A 15,645-nucleotide genomic window follows, 5' to 3' on the forward strand; every position below is an offset into this window, starting at 1 on the left:
GAATTAATGTTTTGACAGACGTTCTTCATCTGCTTATCACAAGAATGTGGGCAGGTGGTGATCCCATCTTTTTGTTGTATAATCATCGAGCCTCCTGCATTATATATATCCCGTGCTTCTCAATCAGCCTGGGAAACAGTATGTTCCTTTTCTGCTCAAATAAAACCCTTGAACCAGCTCAATTGTCCATCACAATAAATAAGCGAGCTTCAGTTTTTGTGGGTGGAATTACACGCTTAAGGGCCTAAAGATCTCGGTTCTTACGAGCACGTTGTATGTCCTCAGTGGATGTTTACACCACGTCCATCATTTGTCCTCCCAGCACCTGCTGCCGGGGCTGCTGCCGCTGTCCCGCAGAAGCTGGAGCCTCCCGTGGCCGCAGCTCACCAGGATTCCTTCCCCGTGGTGTCAGGGCAGAGATGGCCACAGCTGTGGCCACCCTGTGATGCCCAGGCTCTGCACGATGTGGCTACAGCCAGGCATCTCCACGTAGATTTAACAAAATTCAGCAGCTTTCAGCTGGAAGATGCATCTAATTCTGCACTTTTCCCTTTGGCAAAAGTGCCTCCAAAGGGAAAACTCTGCCTGCTTGGAGGGAACCTCAATATGCAAATAACAATTTCTGTATTACTGGGACTTCTTGGATTTTCTTCAGCAGCACTGCTAACTCAAAATATTGTGGGCAGCTGCTTTGCACGTGGGACTTGGGCTGCAGTGGATGGAGGGATTTGCACTGACCAAGGCCTTGCTCCTGGCATTGCAGTGGAGAGTTTTTTACACCACAAACCTGGTCTCTCTTTGCTTTACCCAATTTGCTTTGTTAAACATTCCATACACAATGTATGGGGGCGCCGGGCAGGAACACAGCAATTGCTTCTAATAAATAACCTTGAGTTCACGATGCAAACAAAAGCAGTGACATAAGTTGAGGCCAAAGACACAAATAATTATTTCATTACCAGAGCAATTAGGTTACAGGTTGTAAAGGAGAAAGCTCTTAAGCTACACATCTTCGAGTTTAGCAGGGGGCAATCCTCAGGCATGTGGATTTTTCTTCAAACTATTTGGATTGCGATCGAACATTCATCAAGTGTGAAATAGCCTTTGTAATGAGATGCTTGGAAAGAAGATACACAGTGGGTTCAGTGGGAGGCCTGGAACAACGGGGGTTTAACTTCAAATTGCAGTTTTAAAACTTCCATTCAGCTGCTGTCCAACCTTGAAGGAGCTTCAGCTCCTCCAGCACCTCACTGGTTTGTGTAAAATTTCGTGTGTGCTCAGAGTGGGGTGTTTTGGCTTCCCAGAGCTTGGGAGCAGCAGTTTTGGGATAAGTGGAAGAATTAACAGCCCAAGAGGAGAATTGTTCTGCTGTGTGCAGGCACAAACCAGATCTCTCTTCTGGTCTCTCTCCTGCAGGTTGTTTCTAGATTTTACCCAACTTCTGGGCAGATGTTTCAGGCAGTAGGCTATTACTGAAAAGGAAGATTCCACACATCTTTGAGGCACCCAAGCTTATGGACTAACTGGGAGTGGCTGTGCTAATAATCCCTGCTAGGAGAACAGTCCTGAAAACGTAGCTATTGAGGGATGCCTGAAAAGCAAATCCAAGCTGTTCCTCTAGTCTATTTATTTTAATTTATCAGTAGCTGTACTGAAAAGTTCCTGGTAACAACAAGGGACCAAGCTCTTCCAGGATCATTTTTTGTGAAATCAAATGAACTTTTAAAAATGCACTTCCTATGATTCCCTCCAGTATGAGAACTGGATGTTTGGGGTGCAGGATTTACACGTTACCCCATTTTCCTGCCAGCCAGGGCTCACCTCCCGTGCTGGAACAATGCTGCTCTCCCAGTGTTGCAGCTTTATTGCTAAAACATAACAGAAAGTCTGCAGCCCCTGTGTCTGTCCTGGTTCTATTTGATGAATTTGTAATTATTTTTAGTAAGGGATGACGTGCTTCTCTTGTGAATAACTTGTTTTCCCTGAGCAGGGGATTCAGGGGAGCGGTGAGGTTGGGATATTGTTTCCTGACCCACATGCTGGCTCCGAGCAGCTGAGCGCCCATCACACGAGGTTCTGCCAACCGCGAGCACAATCACACTTTGCCTCTACATTTCACCGACACGTCAGCCTGGGAGCAGCACCTCCTGCTGCACTGGTACGGCTCAAAGAACTAAAAACAAATAATAATAAATAAAATGTACAGCCTGCTTTTCATAAAAGGGTTGATTTGCAGATGCAAATGTGGGCCTTGATCCCGCAAAGACGATGCTCTTGTGTCTCTTTTATGTAGCGCGAGGAGTCACGGTGACTTCAGCTGGATGACTCTCAGTGCATAAATTTCATCTCTCCCTGCAGATTTAGAGCAAGTATCTGTTGACTAGAATAGACCAGTTATTTTACTGCTCCAAGTGTTTGTGCAACTTAGTTACTCGGTGCTAGGCAGGAACAGGCAGACACAAATCCTGCCTCGATCCTTCTGAGCCGTGTTTGATCGTTAGAAATGAGATTTGGATGTGAGGAGTGCCCAGTATCCAGCACCAATGTCAATACCCCATTTATTTTTTACCAGTTTTTAAAATGTAACTGGTTCGGAGCAGTTATGCTGGCTAGGTTATAATGGATAATCATTACAATAATTGAGAAGGTGTTCATGGTTTTTTTTACAAATGGGTGGCAGGAAACACTTGTTTTCTAGAAATGTAAGTCAAGAATTTGGTTCATCTGCCTGTAACACAACTGCAGTGAGCAGGAATATGAATACAGTAAGGTATTTTCCTTAAAGGCTTTTGTGAGTGTAAGTTTGGAGAAATGGAGAAATGAACTGGTTTATTTTCCTATGTACTCCACTTTCAATATTAGCACCATATTTTAACTTGAAAATGCATTAAAAGACGCACATTCTTCATTTCACTCTGATTGATGCAAACCAGGGATGGACTTGTTCCAAAACATATTTGGTAAATTGTTCTGGACATAAGAATTCAGAAGATGGGTTGTTTTTCTCATAGTTTTGATCTCACACCAGACTGATACAAGTGTATAAGCACCATCAAGAACAATTACTTCTAGTGGGGAGCCAAAATTCCAACATTTGGTATCAGTCTTGTGGAAGCAAATTCATTAGGAGGATGGTTCCCATCACTTTTTCTATTATTTACTGTAAGGGTGTCATCCAGCGTGAGGGATTGCACCGGTAGAGAAAAATTGCTCTTAAAGGCAGTGTATGATATTAAATCAGCAGCTTCCCCCTCCATTTTAGGATCAGTTTTTAGAATTTAATTACTTTAAGACTATTTTTTACACATTTAAAAGGTTTTCAACCCAGCTTTTGAGTTTCATACTGTAACAGTAACTTAAAACAAGTGAAAAGGACTCATTCAAGCCACAAGCTCTTGGTGGGAGTCCAGGGATAGAGAGGTAGATGTATTTATCTTTTTTTTCTTTCTTTCTGGTTTAAAAGCACAGTGAATCTTGCTTCTCATCATGAAAAAGAAACCACCAAGGCAGGTTTCAATGTGGAAGTTTCCAGGAATTCTCAGTATTCCATGGGAGTAGCTCAAGTGGATTCCTTAGGGAAGATGACCCTCATTTGTACTCCTGCTGCCTTGGTGTTTGAGGTGCTGGGTCCCCCAGCTCTGCTCCCACACTGCTCTGAGTGGTCACTGTGCTCCACAAGGGTCCTGAGACCCCAAATCTTCCTCGCTCCTGCCCTTCCTGCCCTCTGCCTCCAGGAGCAGGACTTGCACATCCCTGGCGATGTCCTGCTGTGGGGTCATGCTGGACTTTGAGCTCCTGCTTTGAAAAGTGTGGGTTATTTGCAGCCTGGGCAGAAACTCTCTCAGCTCTCCCCAATTTTGAAAGAAAACCAAGCCCACTAAAAAAAAAAAATAACCATTTGTGCTCAGCTGCTGCTGCAAGAGCCTCCAGGAGCAGTTGGCTCCTCTGGGCCTCGGCCACGCGATCCCTGCCTCCTCTTGCTGCCAGCAGCAGCATTTGTGCAGCTGCAAGGTGAAGTGGATCAGGGAATGGATCCAGCTGAACACTAATCCTGGGAAAGAGAGGGGGAGTGAAAAAAAAAAAAAAAAAAAAAAAAAGCAGCTTATTTTCAGCTGGATCTGTTGCCCAGGCTGGTTGTGCCTTCAGCCTCGTGGGACACGTGCTCACGCCAGGAGAGCTGCGGCAGAGGAGGGGGCAGCCAGGGCAGGAGCAGGGCTGGGTTTGTGCCTGAGGAGCATTTGTCAGGCTATGACCTCGTGTTAATGTATTACTGTGCCCATGCCCTGTGCAGCAGAGGTGACAGAACCATGACGCTGCATTCTGCAGGATCTGCAGGAGAAACGGCTCCGGTGGAGTTCATGATTCGCTTTTAAATACAGGGATGTGGTTGTGGTGGGGAGACAAGCGTGGGTTGGCAGGGAATGGGGTACCCACACATAATATCAGAATTTATTAATCCTTTCCTGGCTTTGACTGCAATGACAAGTGGGCTGTAAGACCAGCAAAACACCTGGGATCCCCTAATACAATATATAAAACAATTTAGTTCAACAGTACATTGATCGTAATAGTAGCAGTTGTGTTGTAATCTGGGCTCAGCATTGTACTTTCCTCACACCAAATTAAATATAGATTTTGACTGATTTCCACAAAGTCACACCAATTTAGGGGCTGGGTGAGGTTTTATATCATATGTTGGTGTTATCCCTTCTTTGAAAATTTATTCCCGTTGAGAAAGAAAAAGAGTTCCATGCTGAGAAGTCTTGGATTGAATCAATGATTAGAACAAGGCCATACATATTACTTCTGCCCTACTACAGCCACTGAATTCAAATCGGTGGGAAATTCTCAAACACATTTCCCTTTGCAAACATGAGCTAAAGGATGCCAACATACAATAAAATTCTTTTCATAATCCTGTTGTGGTTTTTTTTTTTTACCCCTGCATGTGTGTGAAATCATTATGCAGAACTGTTGGGGTATTTTTATTCCCATTTTCTTCGGTTTATATTCTTAAGCGAGGAATTACAAGACTGAAGAAAAGCCTCGCCGAGTGCATGCACATTTGCACACCCCTTCCATAAAACATCTTAATGTCATCACCACATGAGCAGAATTTTCTTCTGATAGAACACAGAGCTGATGTTTAATCTTTCCAGGAAAGTTTAATGAAAGGTGCTTGAATCAATCTGTCTGGTTTAAAGTTTGAAGGGCATTTGGATGCCCTAATTTGATGTATGTGCCAAGTGTTTCTAAACAAATAGTTATCAGATAAAGACACTTCCTGCTCCCTCTCCCTTATCATGGACTTTCTCAACCTTTACCTTCAATAAACTCCAGCTTGTTCCAATGGCCTCTGCTTCCAGCATCCTGTAGGATCTTAATGGGGAACTCTACAGCACCCAGCCTCTAATTTCAGAGTTGTTATTGTTTTGTAAGCTAGTTATTGGGAGATTTAACACTTTAATGTCGACAGAAAAGAGTTTGTGTTGAAAATGAAAGGGTGGACTGGGCATTCCAGACACTGCACGGGCATTGCTGGTGTTTGGAGTGAAATGTGAGCTTGTGTTCCTCAGCCCCGACTCACAGTGCCTTATTCTATCTGTCACTCACTGTTTGAATTACAGTCACGCCTGGGGCATCATCTGAGATCTGTCTGCAAAAGAGCTGGCCAAAGGGGGTATGACAGATGTCTGTAAAACCCTCAAGGGTGTGGGAGAGGGAATAGGGAACAAGGATGTGCAAATTCTTATAACACAAGAATATATCAAATCACCATTATGTATCCTATTTTATATCTGAGCGTCTCTTCTCATGGGACAAAATTAAATAGTGGACCCAAAATGCTGTGGAGCCAAATCAGATCACTGGGCTGAAATAATCTTGTAGGATACAGGTCCACCAGGGGTTACTGCACAGGGCCATCTAGGCACAGTCTCTGGGTTCATGCTGCTGGCTGTTAGAAGCTGAAGGGATATTTCTGTTTCTCAGAGTTTGCCCTGGGGCATCCAGTGCAGCCCTGTTAGAGACAAGGGCTGGGGCGAGGCTGAGCAAAGCTGGCCCAGCCAGCAGCTCTGACCGTGTCCTCCTTGTGCTGGCTGTCCTTGGGAAGATCATCCCAGCCCCAAAGCACCTGCAGCCTGGTGAGTCAGAGAGGTACCTGGGGAGCAGAGATGAAGTGGCTGGTGCAGAGTCCCTGGGCAGGGCAGGAGAAGCTGCTTCCCGGCCATCATCCTCCTCAGCAGAGCCTGCAGTCTCCTATGCTAATTAGGAACTTACTAGCATAAAACTGAAGCAGTGCAGCCCTGCACGAGGCCCTCCAAGGATTTCAGTGCCTGGAAGGCATAAGTTGCATTTCATTGATAGTACAATTGTGTCTTAAATCTCTGTGGTCACCAGAGATGTAGCGAGCGTGGTGTCAGCTCGGGAGCGAGCGAGGGAAATGCAGATAAGGCGGCGCCCGTGGCCTGCCCGGTGTGATGCAGTGTTGGTACACAAACACAAAGAGGACTGAGCTGGGTGAGCTTTGTACCCTCCACTGCCATCCAAACAACCCAGGGCCACCCAGCACAGGCTCCTGCGGTGGGCACCATCACCAGGTGGGACTGGCACCGCATCTGGCTGGGAATTTAAAGAAGGAACATCGTCCCAGAGGTCAGTTGGGTATTTGGGAGTGATTCCACCCATGCACGGGCAGCAAAGCTACTTGCACTCACCCTTCCAATTCTGCATTTTGACTGAAGGGTTTCTTATGGGAAAACAAAGCCAAAACCCTGTAGCCAAATCTCAGCCAGCCCTGCCAAAAACTGCTCATCACCAGGTTAATTCAGAGCCACAGAATCACAGAGCAGTCCGAGTTGTTGTGTGTTGAGGCAAAGGACAATCCCCCTGAAAACAACCACTGTCACAGCAGTGGCTGCTACAGAGAGGATTTTTGGGTTTTTAAACTGAAGCAGTTACACATTGGAAGTCCTATTTTGATATAATTACACTGGTGTACACATGTCCTCTACCATCTTGATTATTTTCCATTCCAAACTGGAAGAAGCTGCACTAATGTCTGCATTTCTTTTAGGGACTGAATTGTGTCCCCAGGAGGATTTTTGCTCCTTTAACAACAATACTATCAAAGCAACAGACCTTTGTGGTGAAGACTAGTCCTTAGTTTCTAAGTAAGAATTTTCAATTTTTACTTGGCAGTAAACAAGCTGTAGGAATTCGATTCTTTAAAGAGAAAGATAAAAGGCACAGAAGATCTGGTCTCTTACATTCCTATTTCCTGAATAAACTTCAGAACACGGCAGCCAGAAAAATCAGACAATGATTAAAGTTTGCAAAAACCTCTAAGATGTCTTCAATCTTTGCCATTAAATCCCCAGGAAACCTCAATTCCCAGGATCTGTGATCAGAAAAAAAAATCTCCAAAACACAGAGACAGGATGGATGCTCCTGTTTGTTCCAGCATCTTTTTGAAACGTCCATGATGCAACCAGATTTCTGCTTCCTTTTAGTATATAACATCTCCCATGGCTTGGAGGAGACTCCAGGATGGGAAGTTTTTGATTCTGTTCTGTGTCATGTTTTGAGAAGCACTATTTATTCCATGGTGACAGAGAATGGAATGGAATGGAATGGAATGGAATGGAATGGAATGGAATGGAATGGAATGGAATGGAATGGGATAGAATAGAATAGAATAGAATAGAATAGAATAGAATAGAATAGAATAGAATAGAATAGAATAGAATAGAATAGAATAGAATAGAATAGAATAGAATAGAATAGAATAGAATAGAATAGAATAGAATAGAATAGACATATAACATAATATAATATATTGCAGGTACCAGCAATGTGTATAGACTGTTCTGGCTGGGGATCTCTCCTTGTCTGGAACACATCTTTCTTTTCCTCCTGTTTCCCTATATGACCTCTGCTCAATCCCTTTGTATCTCCAGGGTTTTGGTGAGTTCATTCAGTTCCACGAGGAGCCCTGGGAGGTGCAGCAGTACTTGGGTGGATATCTCAGCTACAGGCAGATCCCCCAAACCAGAATTCCATTCAATCCTCTCTCCAAAGCACGTGTTTTGATGTGGCCATATCCACAAACAGGCAGCAACAGGGACAGCTGCTCTCCATGGGAAAGCAAGCAGAAGTCTGCACTAGCCAGGCTCAAAAAATCTGGAACACTTTGACAAGTGAAGAGGCTTTTTCAACTGCCATTAATGGTGTTTTCTGAGGAAATGATAGTTCATGTAATGAACCATCTCATTTTAAAAGTCAGGTACCTAGAGCTGGAAGGGCTGAGTCTGGAGTGGTTCTTGTTGAGAAGCTGGGGAGCAGCAGGCATGCCCCTGAGCAGTGTGAGCAAACAGGAGTTTTATAAAGCACAAATGCAATGTGATTTCCAGAGAAACTTTTCTCTGTGCCTCTGAGAAGTCTATCGGGTATGGATCCTGAGCTAAGCAGTTGCTCATTACTGGAATTAACTCATCCTGCCTTTATTTCTGTGCAGTAGCAAGTATGGGAATAGCTCCTGTGAATAACACAGCCTAAACTAAAATCCTGGGAAATTGTTTTGGGTAGGGCCTAGGTTTTGTTTAAACAAATAAACAGAAAGTACAAAAAGGAAAGAACCACTCAGAGCCAACCCCAAAGGGATTGTGTTGTGCAAACCAACGTTGGCATTCATCCTCTGCAGGTTTTTATCTAATTTAGATAAATATCTAAATCAAATTTCATTTGCAAAACAAAAAGAGGCACTTAATCTAGAAAATATCAATCTGGGAAACTGGGAAACTTTTTCATTTGGGGCTTTTATTCTACAGGAGGCTATTTCCTGAAATCGTGATGAATTTGCAAATAGTTTCAGCTGTCCCAAAATTACACTTTTCAGCAAACAGCTACTTGTCTGATGAAAATCACTCAGCTGTTACCAAGGTCTTGGCTAGCTCTGGCTGTTACATTTCCAATGGGATTTTGCTACAACAGTTAAGCAGAAGCAGCCTGAGAGTTTAAATATGGATAATTCCCCCCATCCTGTTGCAACTTCTGCAGCTTCAGCTTTTCCTGCGTTGCTGGGGGCTGGGGATGTGCACAGGGATGGCAGCAACTGCTGCTGGAGCATCCTTCAGGAGGAAACAAGGACAAGGTGCTGCATTTGGGATAAAGTCTAAAGGAACAAAGTGTAATTGGAGAGGGAGGGCTGGATGGAGAGCTCAGGTGGAGCTGGGCAGGGCTGCAGGATCTCTCTGGGAAGAGCAGCATCCTGGCAGCTCCTGGCTGCCAGCTATCAAATATAAATGTTATCTAGTGAGGGAGGCTGGGGGGGGGAAAAAAAAAGCTTTAAAATCCAATTTTACACACATTGTGTTTTGAGTAAATATTATTTTAGCTATCTAAAGTATTCAAACTAATCACAGCAGTTTCCTTTAATGCCTGCCATTCCAGGCACAAGGTTTATTTACTGTAATGTAATACATCTTGAGGGAATGTCGTATGCAGATATTAGCAATTAACTCATTAATCTAAAAATCACAATTCTTGCAATTAATAGAGCACTGCACAGTCACTCTAATTACAAATTCTGCACAAAAGGCCAGTCTCACAGGGAACATGTAGCCTCCTAATTAGCCAAGATTTCAAAGGCAGACAGAAAATTGAGATGTTGAGGGTCAGGGAGGGAAAAATGTGACTACAGTGCACTGTGAGCATATGTGACAGCAGGACTGACAAGCAGTGCATGGAGAATTTCTGTGTGGGGTGGCACTCACCTGCCAGGACAGGTGTGTGCTGCCTGCCCACAGCGCTGCCGTGGGTTTTGGGGGCGCTATGGCTCCTCCAGCCAGGCACTTCCCAAACTTTTGCAGGGCACTCAGACAGAGAAGCCTGAGAATGGCACTGCTTTATCTGCTGGGCCACCCATGGCCACGCTGGGGGCTCAGGGGTGGGAGCAGCCCCTCGAGATGTCGGAATGTGGCTCAGCATTTCCTCCCCAGGTCCCACAGGATGGATTCTCCTGGCTCCAGGCCAGCACTTCTGTGTGGTTTAACTGTAAGGACAAGAATCATCCTGCTGATTTCCTTGGGGCTGCTCACATATTTAAGGATTGGTGGGTTTGGAAAAAGTGCCCAGCATGAAGCAGGAGCAAGTCCTCCATGGCTGGGCATGACCTTGCACTCTCAGCATCTCTGTTTGTGCAGCTATAAATGGCAGCAACAAGACACAGTTCCTTTGGTGCTCCTGTGACAACCAGTGTGGTGGCAGAGCCCTGCAGCCAACACCTCTCCCTGGGGTCACTCATCTGTCCCTGGGGTCACTCACCTGTCCCTGGGGTCACCCAGCTGTCCCTGGGGTCACCCACCTGTCCCTGGGGTCACCCAGCTGTCCCTGGGGTCACTCACCTGTCCCTGGGGTCACTCACCTGTCCCTGGAGTCACTCACCTGTCCCTGGGGTCACTCACCTGCCCCTGGAGTCACTCACCTGTCCCTGGAGTCACTCACCTGTCCCTGGGGTCACTCACCTGTCCCTGGGGTCACTCACCTGCCCCTGGAGTCACCCACATGTCCCTGTGGTCACTCACCTGTCCCTGGAGTCACTCACCTGTCCCTGAGGTCACCCACCTGCCCCCAGGATCACCCACCTGTCCCTGGAGTCACTCACCTGCCCCAGGATCACCCACCTGCCCCAGGATCTCTCACCTGTCCCTGGAGTCACTCACCTGTCCCTGGGGTCACCCATCTGTCCCTGGGGTCACCCACCTGTCCCTGAGGTCACTCATCTGTCCCTGGAGTCACTCACCTGTCCCTGGAGTCACCCACCTGCCCCAGGATCACCCACCTGTCCCTGAGGTCACTCACCTGTCCCTGGAGTCACCCACCTGCCCCAGGATCACCCATCTGTCCCTGGGGTCACCCACCTGTCTCTGGAGTCACCCACCTGCCCCAGGATCACCCACCTGCCCCCAGGATCACCCACCTGTCCCTGGAGTCACCCACCTGCCCCCAGGATCACCCACCTGTCCCTGGAGTCACCCACCTGCCCCAGGATCACCCACCTGTCCCTGGGGTCACTCACCTGCCCCAGGATCACCCACCTGTCCCTGGGGTCACTCACCTGCCCCAGGATCACCCACCTGTCCCTGAGGTCACCCACCTGTCCCCAGAGTCACCCACCTGCCCCAGGATCACCCACCTGTCCCTGCCCGGGCTCTGCCCTTCCCTGAGCCAGGGGAGCAGCTGTGCTCTCTGCACATCCCAGCAGGAGCACTGTCCCCGGGCACGCCTGCCAGGGCTCCAGAAAACATCCCCAGGGATGCTGTGGGAAGTGTTTCCTCGCCCAGGCCTCCACCCAGATGCTATTGTAATCTTTATCTTCAAGCAAGAGACAGGGAGTCTGCCAGGACAGGCTGGTGTTGGTAGAAACTGTTGTCATAAGCTGCCTTAGGGTGGAAAAAGGCTGTGTAAGACAAAGCCTGTTTGACTCACAGAGTAGAAACACAACTGTAATGCTGATTTCTCTTCCCTTGGATTGTGTCCCTGGGCTCCAGCCTCCTGAGGAGGCTAGAAGTTTATGGGTTTAGTCCCAAAGAGAGTATTTTTTTCATCATAGATTTTTTTACTGATCATGTCCCAGAGATAAAATCCCTGTGTGGGCAGCAATATTTTTAGGCAGCACCAATTTTTCTAGGGGGCATATCCTATTATCCTTTCTTGCTTACAGGACCCTTTCAACTCAAAACAAACCATCACTGACTACAATAACAATCTTGAAGGACACTGAAAGGCACAGATTAAAAAAAGTCTGAGTTCTTTTGGGGACTAAGAATACTTAAAACGTGTTTGGGAGAAAACTGAAGCAGGTGAAACTTCATCCTAAGGAAAAACACTGTCTACCCACCACTGATAAAGACAGAACTGCAGAGAGCACTGGGATCTTGGGGGCAGAAGTTGGCCCAACATCCCACAGAGAGAGGAGGGCTTGCAAGTGACACCACAGATATTTTTGTCATTTATTGGGCAGTGGAACAGGAGCTAAGCACCATGGTCATCCCTGGAGTGCACTTGAAAAGTGGTCAGAAAAGTGGTTAGAGTGGGAAGAAATGTTCATTTCTCTAGAAAGGTGGATAAAATGCTTAAAAAAAAGTTGTTTTGCTAGAATTACAGTCTGTGGATTATTGTTTGCTGGGAACAGAGTGATCCTGATCTATTTTTTAATAACAAAGGTTGCTGGACATGGGAATAAACAGGAGTTATTAATATATCCTTGCAGGATGCCCTGGCTGGGAGTGGGGGAAAGCTGCAAACATCTCCAGGGCTCTTGTTTTATCTTTGCCCTTTCCCTCCTTGTCTTAACCCAACTGTGCCCAGCCTGGCTCTGCTGCAGCTGGGGCACTGTGACCTGACCTATGGCCAGGGCTGTTGGGAAACTTTGATTAATTAATGCTTGTAAAGCATTGCTTGGCAGGAAAGGCAAAACAGGTACGTGAAGTACAGGCAAGGAGCACAATGATGTGATGTTTATGTACAGAAGGAATTAAAAGTCAAGTTTTCTTTCTTAAAATGTCCTTTTGTTTACATATAAATTTCACATATATAATTGCAGTTGTAGAGGGTTTTGTTGCAACCTAAGGACTGTTATTCAAGGGACAGAAAATCAGTGTAAATCTTAAACCCTCTCCGTGGCTGTCACATAATTAATTTCATGTTTTATCAAGATTATCTTCCCAAATGAATGATGAGAATAATATGTTTTCAATACTGTTCATTTGGTAATTAATCATTGCAGGGAAGAAACTTCATTTCAAGTGCTAGTAAAGTGTATGTAAATTATTAATCAGAAGGTTGAACTAACAACAGATCACTGGATGCCATCCAGGCCAGACGAGATGTGACCACTTGCATGCACTTCTTAAAAGCAGGAATTTTATGCAGCCATTTCAAAACTCTCAGGAAAGTCAGTAAATTACACATATGCCGAGGGAAATCATGCTCAGAGTTAAGGATTCAGTATTGCACCATGCACTGTAGAAAAGAAATGAAGACAAATAAAGTATAAAATATTTCTTGAAGTTCAAATGCAGTGGTCTGTCTTGGAAGAAAAAAAAGATTATAAAAAAAGAATTGGTAAGTCCAAGCTGGCAGTTATTAGAATAGTAAAAACATAATGCTTATGTACATAATGGCTTAACTTAGATTAAAAACCATAACTTATCTGAAAACCCTCTTTTTAGTACATTGGGGGTTAAATATGGTTCACAGCAGCTCTCACAATTAAATTGTTTTCCCCTCACTTCAATAAACTATATTAAAAATCATTTCCTGAAAAGTAAGAAAAGATAATTATTTTGTTTGCAAACCAACCCTGTGTTATTTCTTCAAAGGAAACCACGTGGAGCTCCAGCACCAGGATCACAGATCCGAGCCCAGGCACAGCCAGCGAGGAGCTCCACTCCTCTCCTGGTGTTTCACAGAATCAGGGATTCCTTTAGGTTGGAAAAGCCCTCTGAGACCATCCAGTCCAACTTGATGGGAGGGGTCTGATGTTTTCAGTCACCTCTTCCCTCTGGCTGTTCATGTTTGGTATGGGATAGCATTAAAAACCTTTCCAAGGATAAGAGTGCAATGTGCAATCTCCAAATGAGTGCAGGCTCATGTGCTCGCCACGAGAGCAGCTATAAATGCACCCTCAGCCATGAGGCTCGTGTTGAAAAGCTGGAAAATGCATGAACCTGGCACCAGCAGGAAGGTGGGTTCCCAGGCCACGTGCTGCACTCATGGCACTGTCCTCCCCCTTTTTACCATCCACCCTCTTCCCTTTCCCAGAATTTCTGTCAGTATTTATGCAGGAATTTCCACCTTGGTAGGTGAGGGTGATGCTCCTCTTCCCTCAGCACTGGAGGAGAGCTGCTCAGGAAGCTCTGAGCTCTCCCACTGACACAACCAGTGGTTTCTGAGGCACTCCCTGACATGGTGCATCCCCAGAGGACATTAACAGCCTGTCATGGGACACACATGGGGTGGCCCTAAATGGCACCAAGATTCCCATTTCCATCCCCTGCACTGGGAGATGGATGGCCCCATCATGGAGGTGACAAGGTTAAAAAAGATGGGGAGAAATGGGAATATTCCTCCAGGCTTCGTTGTGGATGCAAAGGGCCCTTGAGGGATTAAAATATGAAGATGGAAACTGTCATCTATTTTTGGAAATGTTTTCCTCTCAGGGACTAACTCCAAGGCTATTAATCAGCATAACAAGAAGAGGAAGAGACTCTCAAAGATCAATTGCTCCTCACTAGAGAAGTAGTTCAAAATAATTGTATATGTGTTGGGGCTCTTTTTGGTGTAATTGAACGGTACCAAAAGAGTCAAGTATATTTAAGGGATAATCTCTCCTGTGCTGTAGTGAACAAAGCAATAAATGCCTGTTGAGATTGATTAATCACTGAGGAGGTGCCAAGGAGTTTAATCCATCCCAGAAGTCTTTTATGACAAGGATCCTGCAAAGTGGTGGGGATTATTATTATTATGCATGAAAACTGATAAAAAATAGAAAATATCCCTTGTCTTTGAAATACACAAATATTATGTTTCTGCAACTACCTGCAGGAAACCTCCACCCCAGAGGTTGGGATAAGGATCTGCTGGTAAAACTACAGGAAAGGTTCATGCAGTGTAATCCCTAGAAAGCTCTCCTGTCACCTCACTCATTCTGGTGGAGATAAGGAGAGGAAAAGCACGGAATCAGATTCTTCTGACAAAAGAAGCTTCAACAGACAGACCTTTTAGTCTTACAAAGCAGCAGAAGAACAGTATTTGAGCACACAGAAGTGCTCCAAGAGCTGGAAGAGTTTCTCCAGGATCTCTCTGGCTGCACCTCCATCATGAACCACCCAGTGGCACAGCCAGGAACCATCCCATTTACCTGGAAATCCTTGTAATATATCCCTAAACTATATTTTGGGAAGGATCTTCTTTTGCATCCCAGTTTCAGCTCGTAATTCTGCTAACTCCTAACGTGCTTTATGATAAACAGCAGCTCAATGCAGCCTTTATGAGCTGCCATAAAATCTGGGGTGAAAGCAAGTGCTTCTCCTCATGGAAGTGTAAAGGTGCATAGATCTGGTGCAAAGGTGAGGCTACAAACCTGAGCTCGATGTGGTCACCACTGGTTCAAACCCACAAAGGGCTGTGTGCTGGGAATGCATTTTCACACATTGTGCACAATCAAATGAAAGACATAACCAGAATGAAAGCACCTCAGGGCTTGACTGTTGGCCCTTCACTTCAGCAGGACTTTCTCCATCAGCTTAAAAAAGTGTGGAGTCAGACCCCAAAAGGAGAGCCACAGCTGCTGTCACCTTAGCAGGAGCTGCTACAACTGCTTGACTTTGCTTGCAGAGGATGTGGTAAGAGCGTTTTCTGCACAAGGAACTGGATGGGACCCAAGAGATCAGATTTCAGGGTTTATTTCTGCCCTAGACTTCCCCTGAGACCTTGGGAACGCTGCTTATCTGTGGGTGTTTGTCCCCAGTCACACTCCACAACCACCATACCATTTCTGGCCCCAAACTGGACTTTCACCAAAGGAGGATGGAGGATGTCTTGCTAAAGTGCCCCACATACTTTGCACAATGTGGCCCCAGC

Source organism: Poecile atricapillus, chromosome 6 (genome assembly GCF_030490865.1).
Source record: "Poecile atricapillus isolate bPoeAtr1 chromosome 6, bPoeAtr1.hap1, whole genome shotgun sequence".
NCBI classification, from domain to species: Eukaryota; Metazoa; Chordata; class Aves; order Passeriformes; family Paridae; genus Poecile; species Poecile atricapillus.